The sequence below is a fragment of the Schistocerca serialis genome, chromosome 1, assembly GCF_023864345.2.
Source record: "Schistocerca serialis cubense isolate TAMUIC-IGC-003099 chromosome 1, iqSchSeri2.2, whole genome shotgun sequence".
Classification (NCBI taxonomy): Eukaryota; Metazoa; Arthropoda; class Insecta; order Orthoptera; family Acrididae; genus Schistocerca; species Schistocerca serialis.
In genome coordinates, this window is record NC_064638.1 from 898668726 (window position 1) to 898693206 (window position 24481).

Consider the following 24481-nt stretch of genomic DNA (forward strand, 5'->3'; position numbering starts at 1 on the left):
AGGAACTGGAGGGACAGGAAAATTACTGTGTCAGTATGAACGTGATGGAAAGAAAGACAGACCAGTAACGTTGCGGAGGAGAAAATATGCGAGAACGAAACATTCCAGGCGGCAACGAAATGAAACTTAGAGTCTCGCATAATATACGATACTCAGTAACGAAGCAATGCAGTATGCAGCAGCCCTTCTGTTACAATTCCCGTGCGCCTGACTGGCAGACTACCCATAGCACGTTGCATTTCATCGCTCGACTAAGTGCTACATCCGCTGGCGTCGGCGGCGATAAACACAATTTGCAATTCTGACAACTGTTGTAGAGAATAAGTGAAATTAATATCGTCAGAACTACTGTTATTTCGAATTTACACCATCACATCAGGTCACAGGTCACCACATCATTTGACGGCATTCACGAAGGTGTAGAACAAAACTACGTAGTAATCTAAGAATATTATACAGTTCAACCCACATTACTGCCAGTGTAGCATATTTGCTGTGTATCTCTGTAGACATATGCTATGTACTGTCCGGCACAAACATACCTATGACGGCGCAAATTTGGTTATGAGAACCAGATAATACATACTAAGGTTCTTAAACGTAAAATAGGTAAAATAACTTTAACACTTTCACGCCCAGCTAGACAAGATACAGGAACAGTAGCTAACACTCTCAACTAGAAATGTCGTGTGACAGTGCTCCGGCGGCATCCTTGTAGCGCTACCTACACGAGCACGAAGTGCAGCTGCGTATCACGCCCTTGTGGATAGGTATGATGTATAACTGGCTGCCTCGGGCTTGGTTCTCCCTTACCATGCTACACTTACATCTGTAGACGTTATTTTTTGTGAGGCTTGGCATAAGACACATCCTAGATAGTCTGTTTAAATATGCACACAAGACCCCATCAAGGCAGTAGACACGAGTCACTTGATGATGTTCAATGACCGCAACCGATAGTTGAAAATTAAAGCATTTCTTGATGGCAACTGTGGTGGTGATTAAACATACCGTAAAATAATTTCTTCATGTAAGCGTCCACAGCCCCATTGTATCATGAAAATGATGGAGCCCTTTTAACCACTGTATGTTGTCAGTTGTATTCCTCTAATGTACCATCCACATAAATCATGTTACTGGCCAGTTTCGGCCTTAGGCCATTTCCAAATGTATTATCTTGATGATGTGTGTGTCAGATTTAAAAATGTCTGTTTCGTGTTAAGTGGGGACAGACACTTCCCACATATAAACATGTAGAATGTTACAGATATAGTCTTGCACATGCCAATCATCTTACAAGAACAACTTTCACAACACGTCATACAGGCAGAAACCTTAAAAACAGGTGGCTTACTAGACCTCGCACATTCGGTTAGCAGCATATCGCGTCCTTCTCCGTACTCATACATACTCATAACTAATGTTATGAGTACGTATATTGTTTCCCATCAGATGTGAACATGGATACAACATGTATATTTTATATACAGTTTAGTTTTTTATTTTTAACTATTGTGCACTGTTCATACAGCTATTCACTTACTGTATGACAAGAGACGCTACTACGGAATGTCGTCTCTATAAATTGTATCCATTTAATGTGAACAGCCGACGAAATGGACGGGCTGTGTAAAATTTCTTTTTCTATATAAATGATTTGAACATGGCTATTTAAATATCCTCAAACTACAGTACTGGCCATTAAAATTGCTACACCACGAAGATAACGTGCTACAGACACAAAATTTAACCGACAGGAAGAAGATGCTGTGATATGCAAATGATTTGCTATTCAGACCATTCACACAAGATTGACGACGCCTACAACGTGCTGACATGAGGAAAGTTTCCAACCGTTTTATCATACACAAACAGCGGTTGACCGGCGTTGCCTGGAGAAACGTTGTTGTGATGCCCCGTGTAAGGACGAGAAGTGCGTACCATCACGTTTCTGACTTTGATGAAGGTAGGATTGTAGCCTATCGCGATTGCGGTTTATCGTATCGCGACATTGCTGCACGCGTTAGTCGAGATCCAATGACTGTTAGCAGAATATGGAATCGGTGGGTTCAGGAGGGTAATACGTAACGCCGTGCTGGATCCCAACGGCCTCGTATCACTAGTAGTCGAGATAAAAGACATCTTATCCGCATGGCTGTAACGGATCGTACAGCCACGTCTCGATCCCTGAGTCAACAGATGAGGACGTCTGCAAGACAACAACCATCTCCACGAACAGTTCGACGACGTTTGCAGCAGCATGGACCATCAGCTCGGACACCGTGGCTGCGGTTACCCTTGAAGCTGCATCACAGACAGGAGCACCTGCGATGGTGTACTCAACGACGAATCTTGGTGCACGAATGGCAAAACGTCGTTTTCTCGGATTAATCCAGGTTCTGTTTACAGCATCATGATGGTCACATCCGTGTTTGGCGACATCGCGGTGAACGCACATTGGAAGCGTGTATTCGTCATCGCCATCCTGGCGTATCACCCGGCGTGATGGTATGGGGTGCCATTCATTACACGTCTCGGTCACCTTTTGTTCGCATTGACGGCACTTTGAACAGTGGACGTTACATTTCAGATGTGTTACGACCCCTGGCTCTACCCTTCACTCGATCCCTGCGAAACCCTACATTTCAGCAGGATAATGCACGACCGCATGTTGCAGGTCCTGTACGGGCCTTTCTGGAAACAGAAAATGTTCGACTGCTGCCCCGGCCAGCTCGTTCTCCAGATCTCTCACCAACTGAAAACGTCTGGTAAATGGTGGCCGAGCAACTGGCCCGTCACATAGACCAGTCACTACTCTTGATGAACTGTGGTATCGTGTTGAAGCTGCATGGGGAGCTGTACCTGTACACGCCATCCAAGCTCTGTTTGACTCAATGCCCAGGCGTATCAAGACCGTTATTACGGCCAGAGTTTGTTGTTCTGGGTACTGATTTCTCAGGATGTATGCACCCAAATTGCGTGAAAATGTAATCACATGTCAGTTCTAGTATAACGTATTTGTCCAATGAATACCCGTTTATCATTTGCATTTCTTCTTGGTGTAGCTGTTTTAATTGCCAGTAGTGTAGTAACCATTGTGTATGTTTATGCGATGTGAGCGAACAAACTTCTGTAATAAGAAGAAAAACCGTGTCTACATAATTAGTTTACATTTCTTTCCCAAATATTAATATAAAAAAAACAATATGACAACAATGTACTTTTAAGGAAACATTACCTCCTTTCCGGTAGGGAATAATAGACAAAAAGAAAATACGAATCCATCGGAGAGGGGCGGGCTGCCATAAGATCAATGGCAAGCCGCGAGCTGTATACCCCTGTTTAATACCTAAAAGCACATTTTAATTATTAATAAATATAAATGTGAAAATTGCGACTAGTGGTACGCCGTTGAAAGAGGTACTTAATTACACAGGCATTTCTATGAACTGTCAGCCAGATGCTTTTTCTACTGAAAACAATGATAATATACTGGAGACGGTTGAAGAAAAGAGGAGAAGAGGAGAAGGCAATCAAATTTCATTCCAGTCTCAGCAGTTAACGTTAGAGATCTAAAGACGATGTAAGTTATTCTGATGAGAAAGGAAGAGAAATATATACGCCTCGCGATTCGGATCTGAGTATTCTGCCGCCGCGGCACACCGCCGATGAATATTTATTTCGGAGTCTCCGGAATGGAACATGCAAATCCACTTTGCCCGGCAGTTAGCTCGTGGCAGCGCACACAATGGAGCAGCAAATGGCCTAGGTGGAGCCGCCATTTGTGACGAGGGCCCTCTAAGAGTGTCCTCACTGGCGGCGCTTCGCCCTCCCGCTAACGATCCGCCAGCCAGGCAGCAAGGCGGCCGGGCTCCTTGAGGGGTCACCGTCTCTTCACGGCAGCACTCGGAGCACCTGCCTGGCTGCCTATCCGCCTGCCTTCAGGCGGAAGGGAGCCAGCGCAGCCTCTCCCACGGTGCCCAAGTGGCAGACGCTGATCACACGAACGCCACATGTGTGGTGAGTTGCCGTACACCTCGACCCAGTAAGATGGGTTTTTCAGGCTCATAGAGATTGTGCGACAGAACAAAGCTTCTTACGAGGAACTGCAGATACGTTTTTACTATTACATTCATATTGTTGTTGTTGTTGTTGTGGTCTTCAGTCCTGAGACTGGTTTGATGCAGCTCTCCATGCTACTCTATCCTGTGCAAGCTTCTTCATCTCCCAGTACCTACTGCAACCTACATCCTTCTGAATCTGCTTAATGTATTCATCTCTTGGTCTCCCTCTACGATTTTTACCCTTCACATTGCCCTCCAATACTAAATTGGTGATACCTTGATGCCTCAGAACATGTCCTACCAACCGATCCCTTCTTCTGGTCAAGTTGTGCCACAAACTTCTCCCCAATCCTAATCAATACTTCCTCATTAGTTATGTGATCTACCCATCTAATCTTAAGCATTCTTCTGTAGCACCACATTTCGAAAGCTTCTATTCTCTTCTCGTCCAAACTATTTATCGTCCATTTATCACTTCCATACATCGCTACACTCTATACAAATACTTTCAGAAATGACTTCCTGATACTTAAATCTATACTCGATGTTAACAAATTTCTCTTCTTCAGAAACGCTTTCCTTGCCATTGCCAGTCTACATTATATATCCTCTCTACATCGACCATTCATATTATTGTATGAAATTCTCTGTCAAGACCACAAATTCAGGCGTGTAGGCACACTTAATAAAGAAAAACTAATGTCTAACGGAGGGGAATCACGAGACGTTACGATACCCTTACAGTGCCAGTGGTGATTTAGAGGCGTTTTCCTCTAAGCATAGCCGGCCGCGGTGGCCGTGAGGTTCTAGGCGCTCAGTCCGGAACCGCGTGACTGCTACGGTCGCAAGTTCGAATCCTGCCTCGGGCATGGATGTGTGTGATGTCCTTAGGTTAGTCAGGTTTAAGTAGTTCTAAGTTCTAGGGGACTGATGACCACATATGTTAAGTCCCATAGTGCTCAGAGCCATTTGAACCTCTAAGCATAAATCAAGTATAGTACGTGATAGCGCTGATACCAGCAGACACAGTCAAAAGATTTGAAACATATTGATGTTACTAAGGGCGGACTCTAGGATAACCACCGTGCAAACACAGTCATGAGCTGAAAGTTCAAATGTAAGTTTCCATCAAAATGATAAAATTTTCTCCGACTTCCAGCAGCGACCAGTAGTTCGAAATCCACGCGCTTTCGGCCCAGTTCCCCTCGGCCATTTTCAAGCAGTGACTGTCGAATGATTGCTGCTGACGTCGTTATACAGCCGCGTTGTCTTCAGTAATGACACTGGTGCTCGCCCCAGCGCCGTATATGGTAATGTTTTCATTGCGAGCTTGCCGTGCCCTCTTCAGCTTCCCGATGGCACGGTTCCAAGCTGTGCTTAGCTGCAGGCCACCGTCTTTACTGAGGGTGCTGTGAGAAATTTTTAACTTGGACGCTTCTGTCCCAAAAACCAGCAGTCCACGTAATAACAGATGTCTTGGCAAATGCAGTGTGGTGTCCATTTTCTAAAGTTTGTTCTGCCACCGCTGATTTCTCAGGATACTTTTGGTGAAAACCTCACTCGAGTTCCACAGGCGCTGTTCAATAGTGTGTACAGTCTGTCCTATACAGAACTGTTCACACCCACACGGTATTTTATACACTCCTGGCGTTGTGAGTGCATCATCGTCTTTCACAGACCTCATTAGCTGTGGAATTATCGTGGATTTTAAACCACACTGACACGGCTAGAAACGTGGGAAAACTTTATCAGTATATATCGCCGAGAAACTATGCATTCGTATATCAAGTACCTCTACGGGGATGAAACGTAGCCTAGTATCAAATGACTGGGAAAGCTGCTTGTTAAGAAGGCTAATTTATTAAGATCTCTAGCCTCTGTATTACGCTGCCATGAAGGGAAGATGATTCCGCGTTTTGCCGCCGTGAGCCACCACATCAACGGTGCTACGGCCAGGAGAATATTTCGTCGTGCCAGCTTCGCCTGCTGCGAGAGAGTATGCATCATATCATAAATCAGTTGGATACGAACTGCCGCGAACTGATGCTGCGGCTGACGGGGATGCTCTTCGCTTTGGACTGCGACTCGATATATGCAGCCACAGTAGTACAACATTTTTCATTGCAGAGGAAAACCACAGAAACGTAGAAAAGGAAATTCAGTCGGCTTTCAGGGGAACAACCTGCGACTGAAGGTAAAAGAACGGAACGCGGCGTTATAAACATGACGACGAGAAACTCTGACGCGGGTAAAATGCCAGCCCTCAAGAAGGGACTTAACTTCACGCCATCCCAAGAAGCATCCCTTTCGTTGACATCGTAAGTGCTGTGGAGCAAGCGGTTCGTAATTTTCCCACTGAAACTGCAGAAGGAATCCGTCACGAAACGAGCCACATTCGTTCAAAATCCAAGCCACCAACCTCAAACTTGACAAGAGCTGACTTTAATGGTCTCCGCAGTTTTACCAGCGGACAAGGGTAATGCAGTGTCATTATGGACCGATCTGACTATGCCGCAAAGATACGGTTGATGCTGGGGGAGGAGACGTATCCAAAATTTTCAAGGTGCCCAACATCCAGAATAATGAGGAAGGCGTTGAAGCTTCTAAAGCGGTTTTCACTGGAAGAGAATGTCATTAAAAAGCTCATCCATTCTGGCACCTCGTCCAACTATTTTGTATGGCCTTCCCAAGTTTCATAAAGAGCACACTCCTCTACGCCCCATTGCAAGCACCATTGGATCACCAACTTACGGACTAAGTAAACATCTGGCCAACATCCTTACTCCGTACGTTGATCATTGTGAGCACCACATCAATAATACAACCGATTTCGTCGAATTAAATGTTTGCGGCTTGGAGAAGGAGATACGATGGTTAGCTCTGATGTGGTGTCATTGTTCACGCGAGTTCTCATCAAAGACTTTAGATTTTCTCTCCCAGTTGTCTGACGACGCTGTTGTGGATTTATTTAAGGGCACTCTGACATCATCGCATTTTTTGTCTGATGAAGGTTTTTTAAATAGACGGGTGGCGTTGTGATGGGAAGCCCATTAGTTCCAGTTATAGCGAATCTCTTTATGGAGTACTTTGAGAACATCGCCCAGGACACGGCTCCTGAAAAGCCTACTTTCTTTTATCGTTACGTCGACGACACATTCGTTGTCTGGCCAGACGTGCGTGAAAAGCTGGGAGAATTTTTCTACCGCATCAATAGTATGCAAATAACATCAGTTTCACGATGGAAGCAGAGAGAGATGGTTCCTCGCCTTTTCTAGACGTCCTTGTCGCTCGGAAAGAAAATGGCTCTCTCAGCTACAGCATTTATCGGAAACCCGCCCACACAGAACGATATCTGCATGCTACCAGCCATCAATAACCTTCGCAGAAAAGTTCTGTTCTGAGGACATTGGTGCATCGAGCGGATGATTTTCAGACGGTGAAAGCCTTCCGAAGAAACTGAGCCACCTACTGAAAGTTTTCAGAGAAAACGGCTACAACAACCGCCAGATTTCGCAGGCCATCTTGCCGAAGAAACATAAGCAGAAGACCTCCGACGAGTTCACGAAGAAGCTTGCGTTATTGTCGTTCTGTGGCTCAATATCGGGAAAGATTATCCGGCTTCTAAAGAAGCCTTAAATCGATACGGTTTTTAGGGCACCGGCTAAAATTCGACAGCTAATGAGGCCTGTGAAAGACGATGATACACTCAGAACACAGGAGTATATAAAATACCGTGTGGATGTGAATAGTTCTATATCGGGCAGACTGTACATATTATTCAACAGCGCAGTTTGGAATGCTAGAGATGTTTTTGCCTACTGTATCCTGAGAAATCAGCGGTGGCGGAACATGCTTTAGAAAACGGGCACCATATTGCATTTGCCGAGACCTGTTATTACGCACACTACCGTTTTTTTGGGATAGTGCTATAAAAGAAGCGATCGAGTTAAAAATCTCTGATAACACCCTCAATAAACACGGTCGCCTGCAGCTAAGCACACTTGGAACCCTACCATCGAAAAGTTGAAGTGGTCGCGGCAAGAGTGCAATGAAAACTTTACCACATATGGTGCCGGAGCGAGCACCAGTGACGTCACTGAAGACAGTGTGGCTATGTAAGGACGGCAGCAGCAATCATTCGACAGTCACTACTTGAAAATGGCCAAAGAGAACTCGGCCGGAAGCTCGTCGATTTTAAATCATTGGACGCGGCTGGAATCCCGAGAAAATTTAATCGGTATATATCACCACGAAACTATGCATTCGTGTATTTCCATCAAAGGTTTATTTAATTCTAAAAATCAACGGCTAAGAAAGCAACACAAAGTCGAAATAAACATTCTGCAGTATTTAAAGGATACTATTTCGTGGTAATTCATTAATCCATCAATTTTGGTGCATCGATTAACTTAGTAACCATCTGTTGACAAACAATTTCCTGTAATACTTGGACACTACAATTAATTTAAAGAAATCAGTTCTGTCTGTATTAAACGACGATAATGACGATTGATACTCTAGGATATCTCTTCTTATTTCTGTTATACATGCAGTACCCCAATTTTTGTTGAATTCTCTGTGTGGACAAATGCGAGTAAAATAAGCTAAACACTTCTTTCCATTTTTCTATATGTATCACATCTGTTATATTATTAACAGAACTAAAGTCCCTTTGATCTGTCTCACAGTTGTTTTTAAATTAAACGTATCTTAGCTTTATAAAGTAATACGGCAGGTAGTTGGACGCCCATTTAAAGTAGTAATTAGATTACATCGCTTAGTTACCATGTCCCTTCCCCTCTACCAGTGAAGGACCCATTGCCTAGTCTTTCCGTCACGGAGACCTGGGAAAAAATTCTGGTACTGTTGTTCTTTTGATTTTCGTTGATCCCTGCACTTTTGAACTAACACATAGCAGAAAATTAGATCACATACGAAAGATAATTATCTTAAGATGATTTATGGATAGACCACTCACAGTATGATTTGTCCCTTACTTCAAATTCCAGTGGTGTGTCTTTTATAAATCTGGATGCCTTGGGTATCGTCTCGAATCAGTACATGACACACATAGGATTAGGTCTGGTTGTCTTAAAAATTGCTAAAAGTTCTCACGTAATCATGTTTTCTGTTAATGAAATCTTGTTTTTCGCAAACATGGAATAAATTATCTTTTCGAGAGCAAGGTTGAGAATTTTATTGTATTGAAGTGTTTCATTTGGAGCATTATCAGTAAGGCATTTGAGGTGCATATGTCGTTTCATCAATCACTCGGCTTAAATTATACTGGAAAATGCGGAACTAATTCTGAGGCATTTCTGTTTTCAACCTGTGCACACGTTTATATTGCTCGGTGATCGTATGGCTATAGGTGACTTAACCTGATTGGGAATGTTTCCTTGTTAGTTATTATAATAGCGTACATTCTGGGTTTATACATCTCTGCCTGTTCCGAAACCAGGCAATCTAAAGCTGGTCACACTATCTTCTTTGTGATAGTTATATCCTTCTTCTAGCGCTGAGTCTGTTTTCTGAGGTTTCCCTTCGTATCCGACTTTGATAGAAGCGTAGTAGATGCTCATGCTATTCCTTTGTGTATTTATGCGTCTTTTCTGCTATTTCTAGAACATGAAGCTCACACTTTTCTCTCTGTTCCTCTTACGATCTTATTTGCATCCTGTCAAACTCTTAGAAGGTTCATCTCTACCTCTTCAAATATCTCTAACTATTTAATCGTCTAAGTCCACACTTTCGATTCATATCTGTGAAGGTACAGTCATGGCGTTACTGAATTTAGGTACTGTCCTAGATTTTTACAGAAGCGTTCTCTTAAGCATATTTGTTATGTTTAAGTACTTTCGTATTTTCTTTCCAGAATTATTATGAAGTATAAAAGATATCACAGCCCAGGTGGTTGACTATATGGACTCGTTCCGGTATGTCATTCCTGATTATGATTTCACCTCTAAGAAATTATTTTCCACAAAAGGACAGAACTTTAACTTTCTTTCGAGACATGGCTAAATGATGCTGTTGTTCCATTTTATGTACGTGTCATACAGAATGTTTTAGATTGTCTTCCGTACCCGCCAGTAACAGACTGTCATCTGCAAAAAAACATGCCCAGGAATCTTCCATTTTCTTTTGACTCAGGAAACATGTTGTATCAGACCTTCTGCAGGACGCAGAAAAACAACTGTCGTGTAGACTACACCTGCCAGTTGCGGGTCTTGGCTGCTTGCGTTATCTGCCGACAGTGAAGATGTTTCATATGGGAATAGTGGTTTATGTGTTATTTATTTATGTGTTATTTACAAACACGATCATCTCTCATTTTGGTACGCCCTTCCCCTCTCTAAAGGCATCTTTACGGTGGACGATGTGTTTCCATGCATCTATCCTGCGCATGGAGCCTCGGTTATGCTGTACAGGTCCTGAACCTATTAGAATTCCACCAAAAAAAAACAACTAACTTTAGTTTTTACTGCAGAACTGCTTCTTATCATTTTCATACTGTTAGTTTGACCACGGTGGTTGGAAGCAAGAATTTTCTTCGGGGGGGGGGGGGGGGGGGGGGGGGAGTGCTTATTGTTTCCAATACTGAAATGATGAGAAATTTCATTACTGTTGCTGGTATTTCATGTCTTGCCTAAGCAGATTTCTGGTGGTATCACACCAGTTTTTCTAGGTTTGTGACCTCCGTTTTGCGTTTTGCAGTGGAATAGCTTGATGTACAGGGAGAGCGTTCTGCAGCAGGTTATGGAGAAGCAGTTTTGGTCTTGGACTTATTTCTACCTAGATGGTTATCTGATTACCACGTAAATACATTCCGTTTTACAATACTGGTTTCGTTTTGAAACAAGTGTTTGTACTCACCACTTGTTAGAACACACTTGTCAATTATATTGCGAACGCTGGTGCTTAGTTACTCGCAGGATTTCTTCATTTTGACGTTTTCGACATAAGATATATATGCCTTATTACCTAAATGTACTAATTTTTGTTTCAATCGATGAACGTAGAGCGCTCACGACTTGACTGCAAAACTTCCAGAACAGTGGCGATAAACATTGCGTTATTACTTCTTGAGTCGTTTGCAACGTTAGGCACAAGTTACTGACTCCTAAGGTGCAAAGTGGTGTGCCCTTACCACTAACATTTACAGCACTTCATTAGTTTGAGCAGACATAACAGATGAGACCAAACTTAAAATAATCTGTTAACACTGGTGCGTTACAAGTGAATATAAATTTGGCAGATTTATCTCTGTTTTCACGAAATTTGGCGTCTTTTGAAGCTGCGAAGACACTGACTGTTCGCAGAGCAACTTCTCGTGTTATTGACCCTCTGAATACACAGTATTAACGTTCCACAATAATATTTATTTAATAGTTCGTCATGAACCGTATTTTGGCTTCTTACGCCATCGTCAGATAGCTTAATACTAAAAAGATATTCGATACAACTTCCGCGACGGTTCATAACCGTAACAAGATTGTTGTACAAAGACACGTGACATTATAGTACTATATCGATACTAAACGCAACCACAACGTAATACCTAAAGATATTCTGAAAAATACATTTATATTACAGTTTATTTAAATATTGAAAGAATCTGAATGTATAAGCCAAATACACTCCTGGAAATTGAAATAAGAACACCGTGAATTCATTGTCCCAGGAAGGGGAAACTTTATTGACACATTCCTGGGGTCAGATACATCACATGATCACACTGACAGAACCACAGGCACATAGACACAGGCAACAGAGCATGCACAATGTCGCCACTAGTACAGTGTATATCGACCTTTCGCAGCAATGCAGGCTGCTATTCTCCCATGGAGACGATCGTAGAGATGCTGGATGTAGTCCTGTGGAACGGCTTGCCATGCCATTTCCACCTGGCGCCTCAGTTGGACCAGCGTTCGTGCTGGACGTGCAGACCGCGTGAGACGACGCTTCATCCAGTCCCAAACATGCTCAATGGGGGACCGAACCGGAGATCTTGCTTTCCAGGGTAGTTGACTTACACCTTCTAGAGCACGTTGGGGGGCACGGGATACATGCGGACGTGCATTGTCCTGTTGGAACAGCAAGTTCCCTTGCCGGTCTAGGAATGGTAGAACGATGGGTTCGATGACGGTTTGGATGTACCGTGCACTATTCAGTGTCCCCTCGACGATCAACAAGTGGTGTACGGCCAGTGTAGGAGATCGCTCCCCACACCATGATGCCGGGTGTTGGCCCTGTGTGCCTCGGTCGTATGCAGTCCTGATTGTGGCGCTCACCTGCACGGCGCCAAACACGCATACGACCATCATTGGCACCAAGGCAGAAGCGACTCTCATCGCTGAAGACGACACGTCTCCATTCGTCCCTCCATTCACGCCTGTCGCAACACCACTGGAGGCGGGCTGCACGATGTTGGGGCGGGAGCGGAAGACGGCCTAACGGTGTGCGGGACCGCAGCCCAGCTTCATGGAGACGGTTGCGAATGGTCCTCGCCGATACCCCAGGAGCAACAGTGTCCCTAATTTGCTGGGAAGTGGCGGTGCGGTCCCCTACGGCACTGCGTAGGGTCCTACGGTCTTGGCGTGCATCCGTGCGTCGCTGCGGCCCGGTCCCAGGTCGACGGGCACGTGCACCTTCCTCCGACCACTGGCGACAACATCGATGTACTGTGGAGACCTCACGCCCCACGTGTTGAGCAATTCGGCGGTACGTCCACCCGGCCTCCCGCATGCCCACTATACGCCCTCGCTCAAAGTCCGTCAACTGCACATACGGTTCACGTCCACGCTGTCGCGGCATGCTACCAGTGTTAAAGACTGCGATGGAGCTCCGTATGCCACGGCAAACTGGCTGACACTGACGGCGGCGGTGCACAAATGCTGCGCAGCTAGCGCCATTCGACGGCCAACACCGCGGTTCCTGGTGTGTCCGCTGTGCCGTGCGTGTGATTATTGCTTGTACAGCCCTCTCGCAGTGTCCGGAGCAAGTATGGTGGGTCTGACACACCGGTGTCAATGTGTTCTTTTTTCCATTTCCAGGAGTGTATGTTGTACAAGTGAGCAGTGGCACAGGCTACTACGTCATATGGAAAAACTGGTGAATGTGACGAAACAGACCGGAAAAATGGATGGGTGTGTGGGAGAGGGGGGGGGGGGGGGGAAGAAAGAAGTCTGTGGGAATGTCTGCATGTGTAACAGTTATAACAAGCCTATCGTCTAATGATGAGGGAAGTAATAACTGACTGCTGCTACTTGAATAACAGGGCGTAATGGAATTGTGTTTGATCATTAAGGACCAGATCAGGATTCTAGGATAGGTGTTCATTAATGGCCAAAATTTCAAGTAATTTTAGTTTTCTGCCATTAGTTCCTTCGTGGAGAACATCACATTTCACATCATGTGAATGACATTCATTCAGGGCGTGCTCAGCAGTGGTGGAATCTTCTTTTAACTGTATCCAACTCCTTTCATGCACAGTTATTCTAGTACTTATAAACCTACCGGATTGATCTATTTATAATGTGTCTCAGAGATTGCTGGAAATTCTATAAATTCCGCTCTGTTCTGAAGACACGATCTTATCTGTGTTCTTGAACAGAAGGTGGCCAACAGTATTCCTAGTGCTAAAAGCTGGAGTTCCTGGATTTTAGTTAACAGGCAATTTCTGCCCAGATATAGCATAATGGTTTTGTGCTGTTTGAAGTGGGTAAAGGAGCACTTTTATCCTCTGTCTCTTCTTTTTACTGAGTATGTTGTCAATTATTATAAGGCTATAACCATTGAAGTATGCTATTTCCTTAAGTATTTTCAATTCATTTCCAAAATCGGATTTGGTTTGTTGTATTAAATATTCTCGTGCAACATTAATACAGTGTATTCAAGTTATTTAACGCGGTATTCAGTTACCATGTTCTACTTTATTCCCTGCAGAGATATGGTGTATGGGATTAAAATTTATAGTAACGGTGGTGCTGGAGAGAAAGTTTCTGGGGAGGCTCTCTAGCAGCCGCAGTTTAATGCCCTGCAGTGGGGAACTCGCAGAGCGGCGAGACAAACTACCGCAAAGTGGCGCCGCCCAGCCGCTCGGCTAATTGCTGTTCCGTTAAGAGAGCAAACAGACTCCACTAGAGCTCCCTCAACGTGGCCTCTTGCGGACAGAGTCGTGCAAACCTATGTCGCTTACGTAGGGTAGGCCGCGAAAGCAGCCACGTGCCGTGTGGAGCCTATGTTCAGCGGTGTACTTCACTTCTGTAAGACGTGTAATGCGATAAGGGCTGCTTCCTAACAGGGTATTAGGGGCGCAAGTGCAGATATTTCTTCGGTGACCGAGAACAGCGTACTAGTTATAATTATTACCAGTAGCCTACGCATAGCACAAGAAAGCCATTAATACGTATTTTCCCACTGACAGCAGGGCAGTTGTAGAAGTGTTTACGTAAAACAAAAAGTCTCTACTGACAAGTCTACTCCACTTCCCGACGCAGTACCGACCGTATACAAAACGTCTGGTAGTAACTTACGTGATTTGGCGGGAAGATTGTTAGATGCAGAGAAAAAACAACTAACACACTGAAGTGGGTACATACCAAGGTACCAATGATCACAATATGTGTACCTATATATATATGTCGAAATACGTGAGGGTAAACAAACGAGCCGTTACAAAAATAAACATTATCAGATACAGTGCAAAGTAAAAAAAAAATGAGGAATAGAAAGAACATGATCACTAAGTGTGGAGCATAAGTGTCTAGTTCATCCAAATATGGAGAGAGCGAAAAAAGCATCGCAGGAATATCGTACTGTTTCTTGTCATGCTCTTGGACGATGTCTTTCATTCATGTGTGCCGTCATCTTTTGGTTGATCTTTCTATCAGAGTAGATACCCTCTGTTAGCTTTTCTGAAGTAGGATGTCAGAAAAAATATAATAAACAAGGAAGATGCGCTTGGATGCACATAAAATACGTCTATCAAACTGCGCCCACTCCCCCTCCCCGTGGTTTTCCTGAAGCATCTTAGGTGATCGCTGGGACAGTTTCATAAAAGAAAATGACATACTAATTCATTAGGTAGCTTTGTCCATCTGGGCTGTTCTCTATTACCTGACCTAAACTCCATCGATAAATCGTTAATCCCTAATATTTCTTACGTCGTAATACGAGTCAAACCGTAGGTGAACATCATAGTCTATAACAGCAACGAATTCTAGTGTTCTTGGCACAATGAACTAAAGAAATCGTAGTCATAATAAAGAGTACATAGTCTTACAAATCAGATAGCCAAAGACTACAACACAACAGTAACACGATGAAGGGGCCCTTTGGAACTAAATTATTACCTGTTACTGAAACGTGAGTTTCATAACGATGTTCCATACTGTCGTCAACAACTATGTGACGGAAATAAAATAGCGGCATTAATCGTCTACAACAAACAATTTATACCTACTACTAGTTCAATTGGTAATGCCACATACCTATTTTCTCGGCCATTTATGGTTGAAAAATGCGGTGTTTGTAGCGGGAGATCGTGGAATATTCTCGCTTCAGCGCCTATAGGTTCATGAAGCTCAGAAAGGTGGCGATGCAATACATAGCCTTCAAAATGGCTTCCATAACAGAGGTACGTGCCAAGCAGAGAGCTGTCGCTGCGTTTCGCTTGGAGGAAAACCGCAGCATCGCAGATATTCATAGACGCTTGCACAATGTCTACGGAGGCGTGGCAGTGATCGAAACCTTGGTGAGTCTTTGAGCGAGGCGTCTTTCATTATCGCGACAATGCCACAGAAATCAATCCGATCTCCCGCGTACCAGCCGGCCGCATACAGCTGTGATTCCTGCAGTACTGGAACGTGCGGACACTCTCATTCGAGGTGATTGACGGATGACAATTAAACGCTTCTCTGTCGATTGTACTGACTCGACCACCAGTTGGGATAGTCAAAGGTTTGTGCACGCTGGGTTCGTCGCCGCCTAACAGACGACCATAAAGATCAACGATGGACCATCTGTGCAGAAATTGTTGCTCGCTACGAGGCAGAAAGTGACGCTTTTGTCGAACATCGTCACAAGTGATGAAACGTGGGTTCGTTACGTCGAACTGAAAACAGAACGGAAATCCATGCAGTGGCGCCACACCACCTCTCATCTAAAGAACAAGTTCCAAGCCACACCCTCAGCCGATCAAGACACTGTCTTCTGAGACAGTGAAGGGGTTAGTCTGTCTGATGTCCTCAGTCAGCATGCAACGATCAACTCCAAAGTGTACTGTGCTACGCGCAGGAAACTCAACACAAAAAAGCAAGTGAACTTCTCCTTCTCCAAGACAACACAAGGCCTCACACAAGTCTGCGCACGCGAGAGGAGCTCACAAAACTTCATTGGACTGTTCTTAATCGTCCGCCCTATCGCCCGGATCTCGCACCTTCCGACTTCAATGTGGTTGGCCCAATGAGGGTTACACTCAGATTGAAACAGTACGTGGTTGACGGGGACGTTATTGATGCAGCAAGACGTTGGCTCCAACGTCCACCTTTCGACCGGTTCCACGCAGGCATACATGTCATCCCAGTGAGGCGGCGCAAGGCCGTTGCATTGACAGAGATTATGTTGAAAAATTGGGTTTGTAGCCAAAAAAGCGGGGAATAATACGACGTGTCCGAATCCTGTATAAAACCAACCCACATCCAGGAAAAAGAAAGACCTTGTATTACTTACATAACGCCCATTGTACAGGACTCGTGATGGTTAGGGCTAAGTATCCACGTTCTTATACAAATCGTTTAAAGTCACGTTCTAAAGATCATGAGCTTACGTTACACGCATGGCATGATTCCTGATAGATATCAGCCCAACAGTAACGACTAGAAGCAAATTTTACTTTTCGCCTTATATTAAATGCGATGTGCGTGAAGTACTACTGAGGATACCTTACCTTAAGTGTCTTACTTCAAATTTACCGAGGCCTTTGTGTTCACCCAGAAATGTCAATATGTTATATAGGAGTAGTAAGTGCTTTGGTCTTGCGTACTGATATAACATCCACGACATAAATTTTGGCCACAGTGCGACGAGAGGAAATTATGCCTCTAACAGTTATACACATTATCTATTCGACATATGAAAAAACAGTGAAAACGATGATAAATATTAATTATTTATATAATATTTTATGATGTAATTGGACATATCGATTTGTATCATACAAAGACAATGATAACTGTAAATTCCTTTTATGATCTGCGTTTGTCTTCCTTTGCTTTTACCTTTTGTTGTTTGGCCTTTGTAGGTTCAGGACGCCAGACGCATATCTAACTGAGGTCTGTTAAGAAATTGTAATTATTTGTTAACTATTACTTGAGAATAGAGCTCATTATTGTCATAAATATGAGTGAATAATTATTTGTAACTTTAATTCCTCTCTCAGTAAGCATTATCTGTGTTAATTATTTCTTTCGCTGCAAGGAGCGCAGTCATTGATGATAGCTATTTGTATCACGTTTTTGTCTATGTTTTCCTTAGAAAAAAATCAAATATTTGCTTGCTGAAGTCTAAATAGTGCACAATACGAAAGTAAAGTTTAATAAGCATTTCAAATACTTATCCTATTTTCTCTAACAATAGAAAGTTTCTATCAATTGTCTGCCGCCATCTTAACAATTATCTCAGCGGCAAATTCAAATTACGCAACTCTGCAGACATAAATGCCGAAGGTAATAAAAATGTGTAAAAGTAAATATGCACCGGTGGTCCCGAACTTATTTTAATGAAAATAATTCGTATCAGATTGGTTCTTTAAAAACAGTGCTCATAGTACGATCCTTATAACAAACTTTTCTAGCTGATGTATCGAGCCGAAATTAATTAAGCACGAGTTGCGAAGAATATTGTTTCAGGTAACATACGTCAGTGTTGTGCGCGGCTGATATTCTGTGGTTTTAATGATCATTTTGCTGAAGATAACTGTTTCCATCATAATCAATAGTTGCACAGAATCTGTTGTATGAACTGTAATTTAGTGACACACAACTTACAGACAACACTTTAACACGACGTTAACTTGGAGTTCTTTAGCAACTTGACCAAATCTTTAGGCGGGAGAAAAATTATTTTGCAATTACTCAGTGTAATAAAATAAGATTAACATTTTCATTTACAAATTAATAAAATACCAAACCACCGAATAACACAGCAAACGCCACACTGAGTTGCCAGCATCGCCACCGAGAAAAACTAATGCATCAGGTTGTTGATCACCACAGATGTATTTTCTGTACCTTTCATTCATGAAAATACCTAGTCTCTTGGTGACCAACAAACTGTGTTCGTGGTAAACGAATACCTGAACTCTGTTCAACGAATCAAACTTTCCTTTTATCGACAGTTGTTGTCTCCAGATTAGGTGATTCGGCCAACACTGATTTAGATCTTATAGTACCAAAAAGAATCACCTTTTGTATAGTCTGATAGCACTGGAGCGCTCCTATATTTTGAGCAAGATCGATGTAAGAATTATAAATATGAATCAGTTCCATACATTAGAGAACTGACTACAGCTATTATGTGTGTGATTGGGGCAATTTTTCACCTTCTAAATGTGCGAAACAAGGCACAGGCTCACATAAATCGTAAAATGTGTGTAATTTTGAGACAACTGTAGTGTACGTATCATCCATTCGGAATAGTAGGTGACAGTTCATTTCAGGACATAATACTATTCACATTCAAGAGTTATGGTAGCAAATTCGAAAAGTAAATTAGAAGGGAACGATTTATTCAATTGGAGGGAACAGTTGTTTCTCGATGACAACTGTGCTACCATAGCAGGGTCCAAGTGAGCGGTATCGTCGCCACCAGATTACCACAGAGGCTGCAAAACCATGTTAAGTGATGACTGTCTCAAGAATGGAATAAATGAATTACAAGCCGAGAGTCAGATGTGGTTAACGAAGTAGTTACAGAGTCGTTTGGTATGAATTATTTTTCGAATGACTCTCCAACATTACATTCTCAAATCAAACTGCTGTAGACTAGAATTTAATATCGTAAATAGTTACAGTACGTTTACATTTCTGGTTTCTGAAACACCTGATAATCGTGAAGGACACTTACAACATTTAACAAAGGTTTAGCTCCTCAGTCTTTACAAAACTAGCTTCCTCCCGTTCAACCCACACCCCACCTCACACGTGCCCGCGCTCTGTCGCGTTAAGTGGGTGGCTGAGACGTTCGTTTCGAACGCCACTAGCGAGTACCATTCCCGATTGGAGCATAAGACCTCATAAGCATGTTGTTTCTGAGTTGCCTCGAATTACCGTTAGTCTGCACTTGCAAATGAAGAGACAACTCGGCTGAACTCATTCGCGAAACTAAGGTAATGAGATTAACATTTATGTGACTTTACTCTGACTTTTGGGAGCATAAATTTCTCTTTATGCTGCAGATAATCTCATCCGAATTCCTAATGTCTTGCTCAAAACGTTTCTTTATGTCACAGTACCTCACTTGTCGAGTCTATATACGTACAGTACAATAATAGTAACACAGAAGCAATCACCTACATTCGTAAAAGTTGAAAAGGCGATAATTCTCGTTAGTCTGAAAATATAATTCTGCATTAGTACTACTGATCACAAAAAAACAAAAAAACAAAAATACCCACCAACTCGTCGCTAACGCTACTAATGTTGTCATTTACAACTACATGAATATACGTCCGTGAAGGTTAGTCTTCGCAGTATTTTCTCATGTAAAGGTAGCGAGCGTTGCTGTCAGTAATCCATTATTGTTATCAAAGACAGTTCAAGAGTATCCTGCATTACAAATCGCACTGCACTGTCTTTATGGCACCACCTACCATCAGGCACCAGGCGGTGTGGGTAAGGAGCGGATAGCGGATGGGAGGTACTGTTAGACAATCGACATATACGTAGCCTCCATCGGCAGAAGCAGCGTCGGTACCCGGAATGTTTCACAAAACACAACAAAAATCACTGGTCATTTTTGCTTTCTGGCACCAGCGAGGCTCTGTTCAGACGAACTGAGTACTCTCTGGTAGGTACGACAGTAAGGGAACAATATATAGCCACACAGCATCAGAGAGCCCCCTCATATTATTACGCCATGATTGCCATACACACCGTTGGGTGGCTTGCGGAGTATAAATGTAGATGTAGATAAAAGAATTACAGATATGGCTGGAGCTTTCGTTAAATTACAGTATGTCTGTTCTCATCTTAACAGTATCTTCCTTCGTTTCCCAGTTTGTATGCTGCAAGTGCAAATGGACCATTTAAATGTGAGAAGAGGTATTATCCTGACACTTCTTCCTTTCCATTACGTTCATGCAACACATTGTTCTACTGTTAACAAACGGAATACGTGTGAATTTCAGCAACAGTTTCTTTTGAATTTCAGTTTACATGTAAGACGTAGTCTTAGGAACTGTATGTGGTACGAGGGAATTTTTTTGTGAGTGGTGTATCATAATAATGTCCCATTTATTTGATGACATGTGATTTCTTGTGGTGCATAAAAATTTTCTATATGAATTTCTCACGTAAGAGAAATCAATTTTTGTGTAATTATGTATTTGTAGCGACCAATAAAACTTTTCACCAAATATCATATGCAACCGAGAATTACCGGGTTATTTAAATTTTTTATGTAACACTACAGATATTTACAAATCGTATGCGTTATTTGCAGTACTTTTGTGGAACATATTTTTTATATTATTACAGGTAAGACTATTGCTGAACTATCCAGTTCCAGCAACATTTTTTATTTTACCGTTACGTTACTTAGGATCTTAACGCAAAAGGGGATACGAATATGCGTGCTAGCTGCTTTTTTGTATAAGGATTAAATCAGGAAGGTAAGCGAAATGCTTCTATTTTCGTTGCTCTGAAATGCGGGATTAATACGTGAAAACCAATGACCGAACCTGTGTTTTACCTTGGAGTGTGTATTTTATGAAACTATTGTGCGTCGGCGATGTGCGTTGCATGAGCCACACGCTGTTTCCGTATAATTACTCGTCGCGGTCATCGGTTTGCTCTTAAAATTACAGCATGTTGTTTTTCTCTCGCCGATACCCAAATCGATAGCCTGTAATTTCATGAGAATAACAGGTAAATTAATGACAATCGTTCGGTCATATTCAGTTGTCCGGGGCAAAAGTGAAAGTTGACTGTTTGTAATAGTGATACCACAAATGGCCGGCCGGTGTGGCCGAGCGGTTCTAGGCGTTTCAGTCTGGAACCGCGCGATCGCTACGGTCGCAGGTTCGAATCCTGCCTCGGGCATGGATGTGTATTTTGTCCTTAGGTTAGTTAGGTTTAAGTAGTTCTAAGTTCTAGTGGACTGATGACTGAGATGTTAAGTCCCATAGTGCTCAGAGCCATTTGAGCCATACCACAGAAGTGTGTGTGCGTGTGTGTGTGTGTGTGTGTGTGTGTGAGAGAGAGAGAGAGAGAGAGAGAGAGAGAGAGAGAGAGGGGGGGGAGATACATACAAAGATGTTTGTTAATCCAACCTGATTGATGGTACTTGCAGTGTTTTTTCCGCAGACGAAACACAAACACATCATCATTTCACCAGACAGTAATGCTTCTTTCTGGAAACTTACTATGGATTACTTGCAGTGATCCCACAACAAAATTTTCGAACACTTTGTAATAAAATATTTTCCTGAACTGCATTCTTTTCGTACATAATTTTGGAGTAGCTACCCCAAACATTCAACATTTTGCCCTATAAATGGTGTAGAAGTTTCCCGCGTTGCCCTGCTTTCCTGTAGATTACGATTTATATTATCATCATCATCAGGATTCCTTTCCAGCGAGCCGTGTAGGACCTTTGTGAACGAATGCCTAGATTCATTTCTGCAGTGATACAGCTCTTCTCTTTCACTGAATCTGAGACACAGGAATGGAGTGGTGGTGCTGGGTACAGGCATACGTAATTCCAATAAACAATGTTTCATGTTTTTATTACGCACAGATATTTAAACAGAAAACTCAAGAAGTGAAACACCAGTTATCCTTACAAGAGAGTCGATAAAAAATTTTATCACACAATGTTTTTTGAAATAAACCTTTTGAGATCAATGAGAAGGGAAAATCTGAATTTAAACTTTCATTCCCCTTTTACCTTTAAAAACAACTAATATTAATACAGCACCTAATGAACCAGCATGTCATAAACGTAACTGAATCAACCAAAACAAGTTTAGAATTAATCACTGGGATCACCTTCCTGGATTTATGACAAACTATTTCAAAGTGTCACAGATAATCTTTACATAAGGAACAATTCCCACTAACTGAAATGGCAGACGGAAATTGCACAGCTCCCACCAACAATTCACAAGAAATATTTAAATGTACGCACTGTATTTACGGTCCTGGATTTCAGAATAAATTATATTTAAAATGACCGCAGGGTAACGGTTACAAAATAGACAATTCTTTTACTACCTTGAATTGACAGCTCACATGTTGACATTACCCATTTATAGCCCTCCTTTCAAAATGTGGACTACACCGTTTCAACAATAATCAAATGTATAACAGGATACACAGTGCTTAACATAATGTTACAAATATGGTTCTTGTCAAGACAGTCACGTGGATCCAAACCCACGTGGACTTAATGCAATAACAACGATTTGCACCAGTAACGTACTTCACTACAGCCAAGTCACTCAATCGTATGAGCAGTAAAGCCGTTTGTACAAGTTGTAACGGTCATACGAATCCAGACAGCTAGAGTAAGCCCAAACAAATCTGCACGTCACATCTTTCATGCGATTCCTAGTATCGACGTAAAGAGTCGGTTTGTTTTCATGTAGAAACAGAATTATTGTTAAAACGGAATATTACGTGCCCATTATATAGATCGGGCACAAATTAGTCTAACGCGATATTCGTTTTTCGGTATGTATCACGAGTGACAGAAAAACACGAAGAATTACCAGTAGTCCAGCAGCAAGTGCACCGCAACGGCCGGCGCTAGGAGCCACTGCCGCGCAGCAGCGCTGCCCAGTCTCTGCTGTAGCGCTGGTTGCTCACTGGGTTTTGCTGTCCCTGTTAACAGATATCGACAAAGCAAATATCGTACTAGACTAATTTCGAAACAATCTATTAAATGGGAACGTAAAAGACCGATTTAAAAATAATTTTGCTTGTAGCCGGAAAGAGATCGTCGCTTTCCGTCGACGCTGAGCATCGCAAGTAAAACCTGATGGGCGGTGACTCCAGCTATACAGCACAAAAACTAAATTGCAAACATGTGCCGAAACGGCAAAGGAAATGTGCTTGACGACTCTTAGTAGGGGCACCAGTTATAAATAGCAACCATGTGTTTGGTGAAATCGATATATCGATAGCAAGCAATGAAAATCTCGCAACTCCATTTTGTTAAACTTTGTAACTGTATAGTGGAAACATAGCTGTTCACAAAGTAGAGTAATCCATGCACTTTCAAATCTCCCTTTGATCATGAAGTTATTGGTTACTGGCATTACGAGTTTTCACAGAGGGAGTTACGAGGATTTCAGTGCCTAACTACAGTATGCGAGTGTATGTACACACACACACACACACACACACACACACACACTAAATGTCTATCTGAGGAAACATGGAACAAAGAAGACAGATTAAAAGAGGTATAGAGGATAAAGGTTCACACAGTGGGACAGTAGACCAGAGACAGAAAGTTAGATAACGTGCGAGGCATGTGAAGCGGAGTTCGACGGAGTCCAATCAGAGAGGCTGGCAGAATAAAGCAGGCCCCGTTGTGTAATGGAGGGCACCACCACATAGTGACGTGCGACTCGGCTGGCTCTGATAGATGGCCGCCGTAACTCGGCGTGCGGCGCTGCAAGCGTCCATAACTCACGATGAACAGCTGATGGACTGCAGAGGGCGCCGGAGGCGGCTGATGGTTTGCCAGGCGGCGGAAGCGATTGCAGGATGGCGTAGGGAACCGACAGCACATCCAAACGACCTCTGGATTCAGAACGAGTGTGCAGAGTTAGTTTCTCGTCGTTCCCAATTAAAATAAATTATCCAGTTGTAACACCGAAAATGCAGGATGCATGGCACCTGCCACTGATATATAATTTTCTTTTAATTGTATGTAAATATGTGTAATTTAAATGCTTTCTTTTAATAAGTAAGGACATTGCTTCACTGTACATCTACATTTAGGTAGAAGTCTGTAGCCGTGTGTTGCATTTATCTGTGTTTTACTGTGAAACTTATAAGCTCTGGGATAAAACCAAAGGAATTGTTATTTGCATCGACCAGCAACGATAATAGTGGTGCTTGTGAGTTGTAAAATCTTTGGGAAGGGGTTGTTGCGTAGAGCGCGCGTAGAGAGAGAGAGACGTG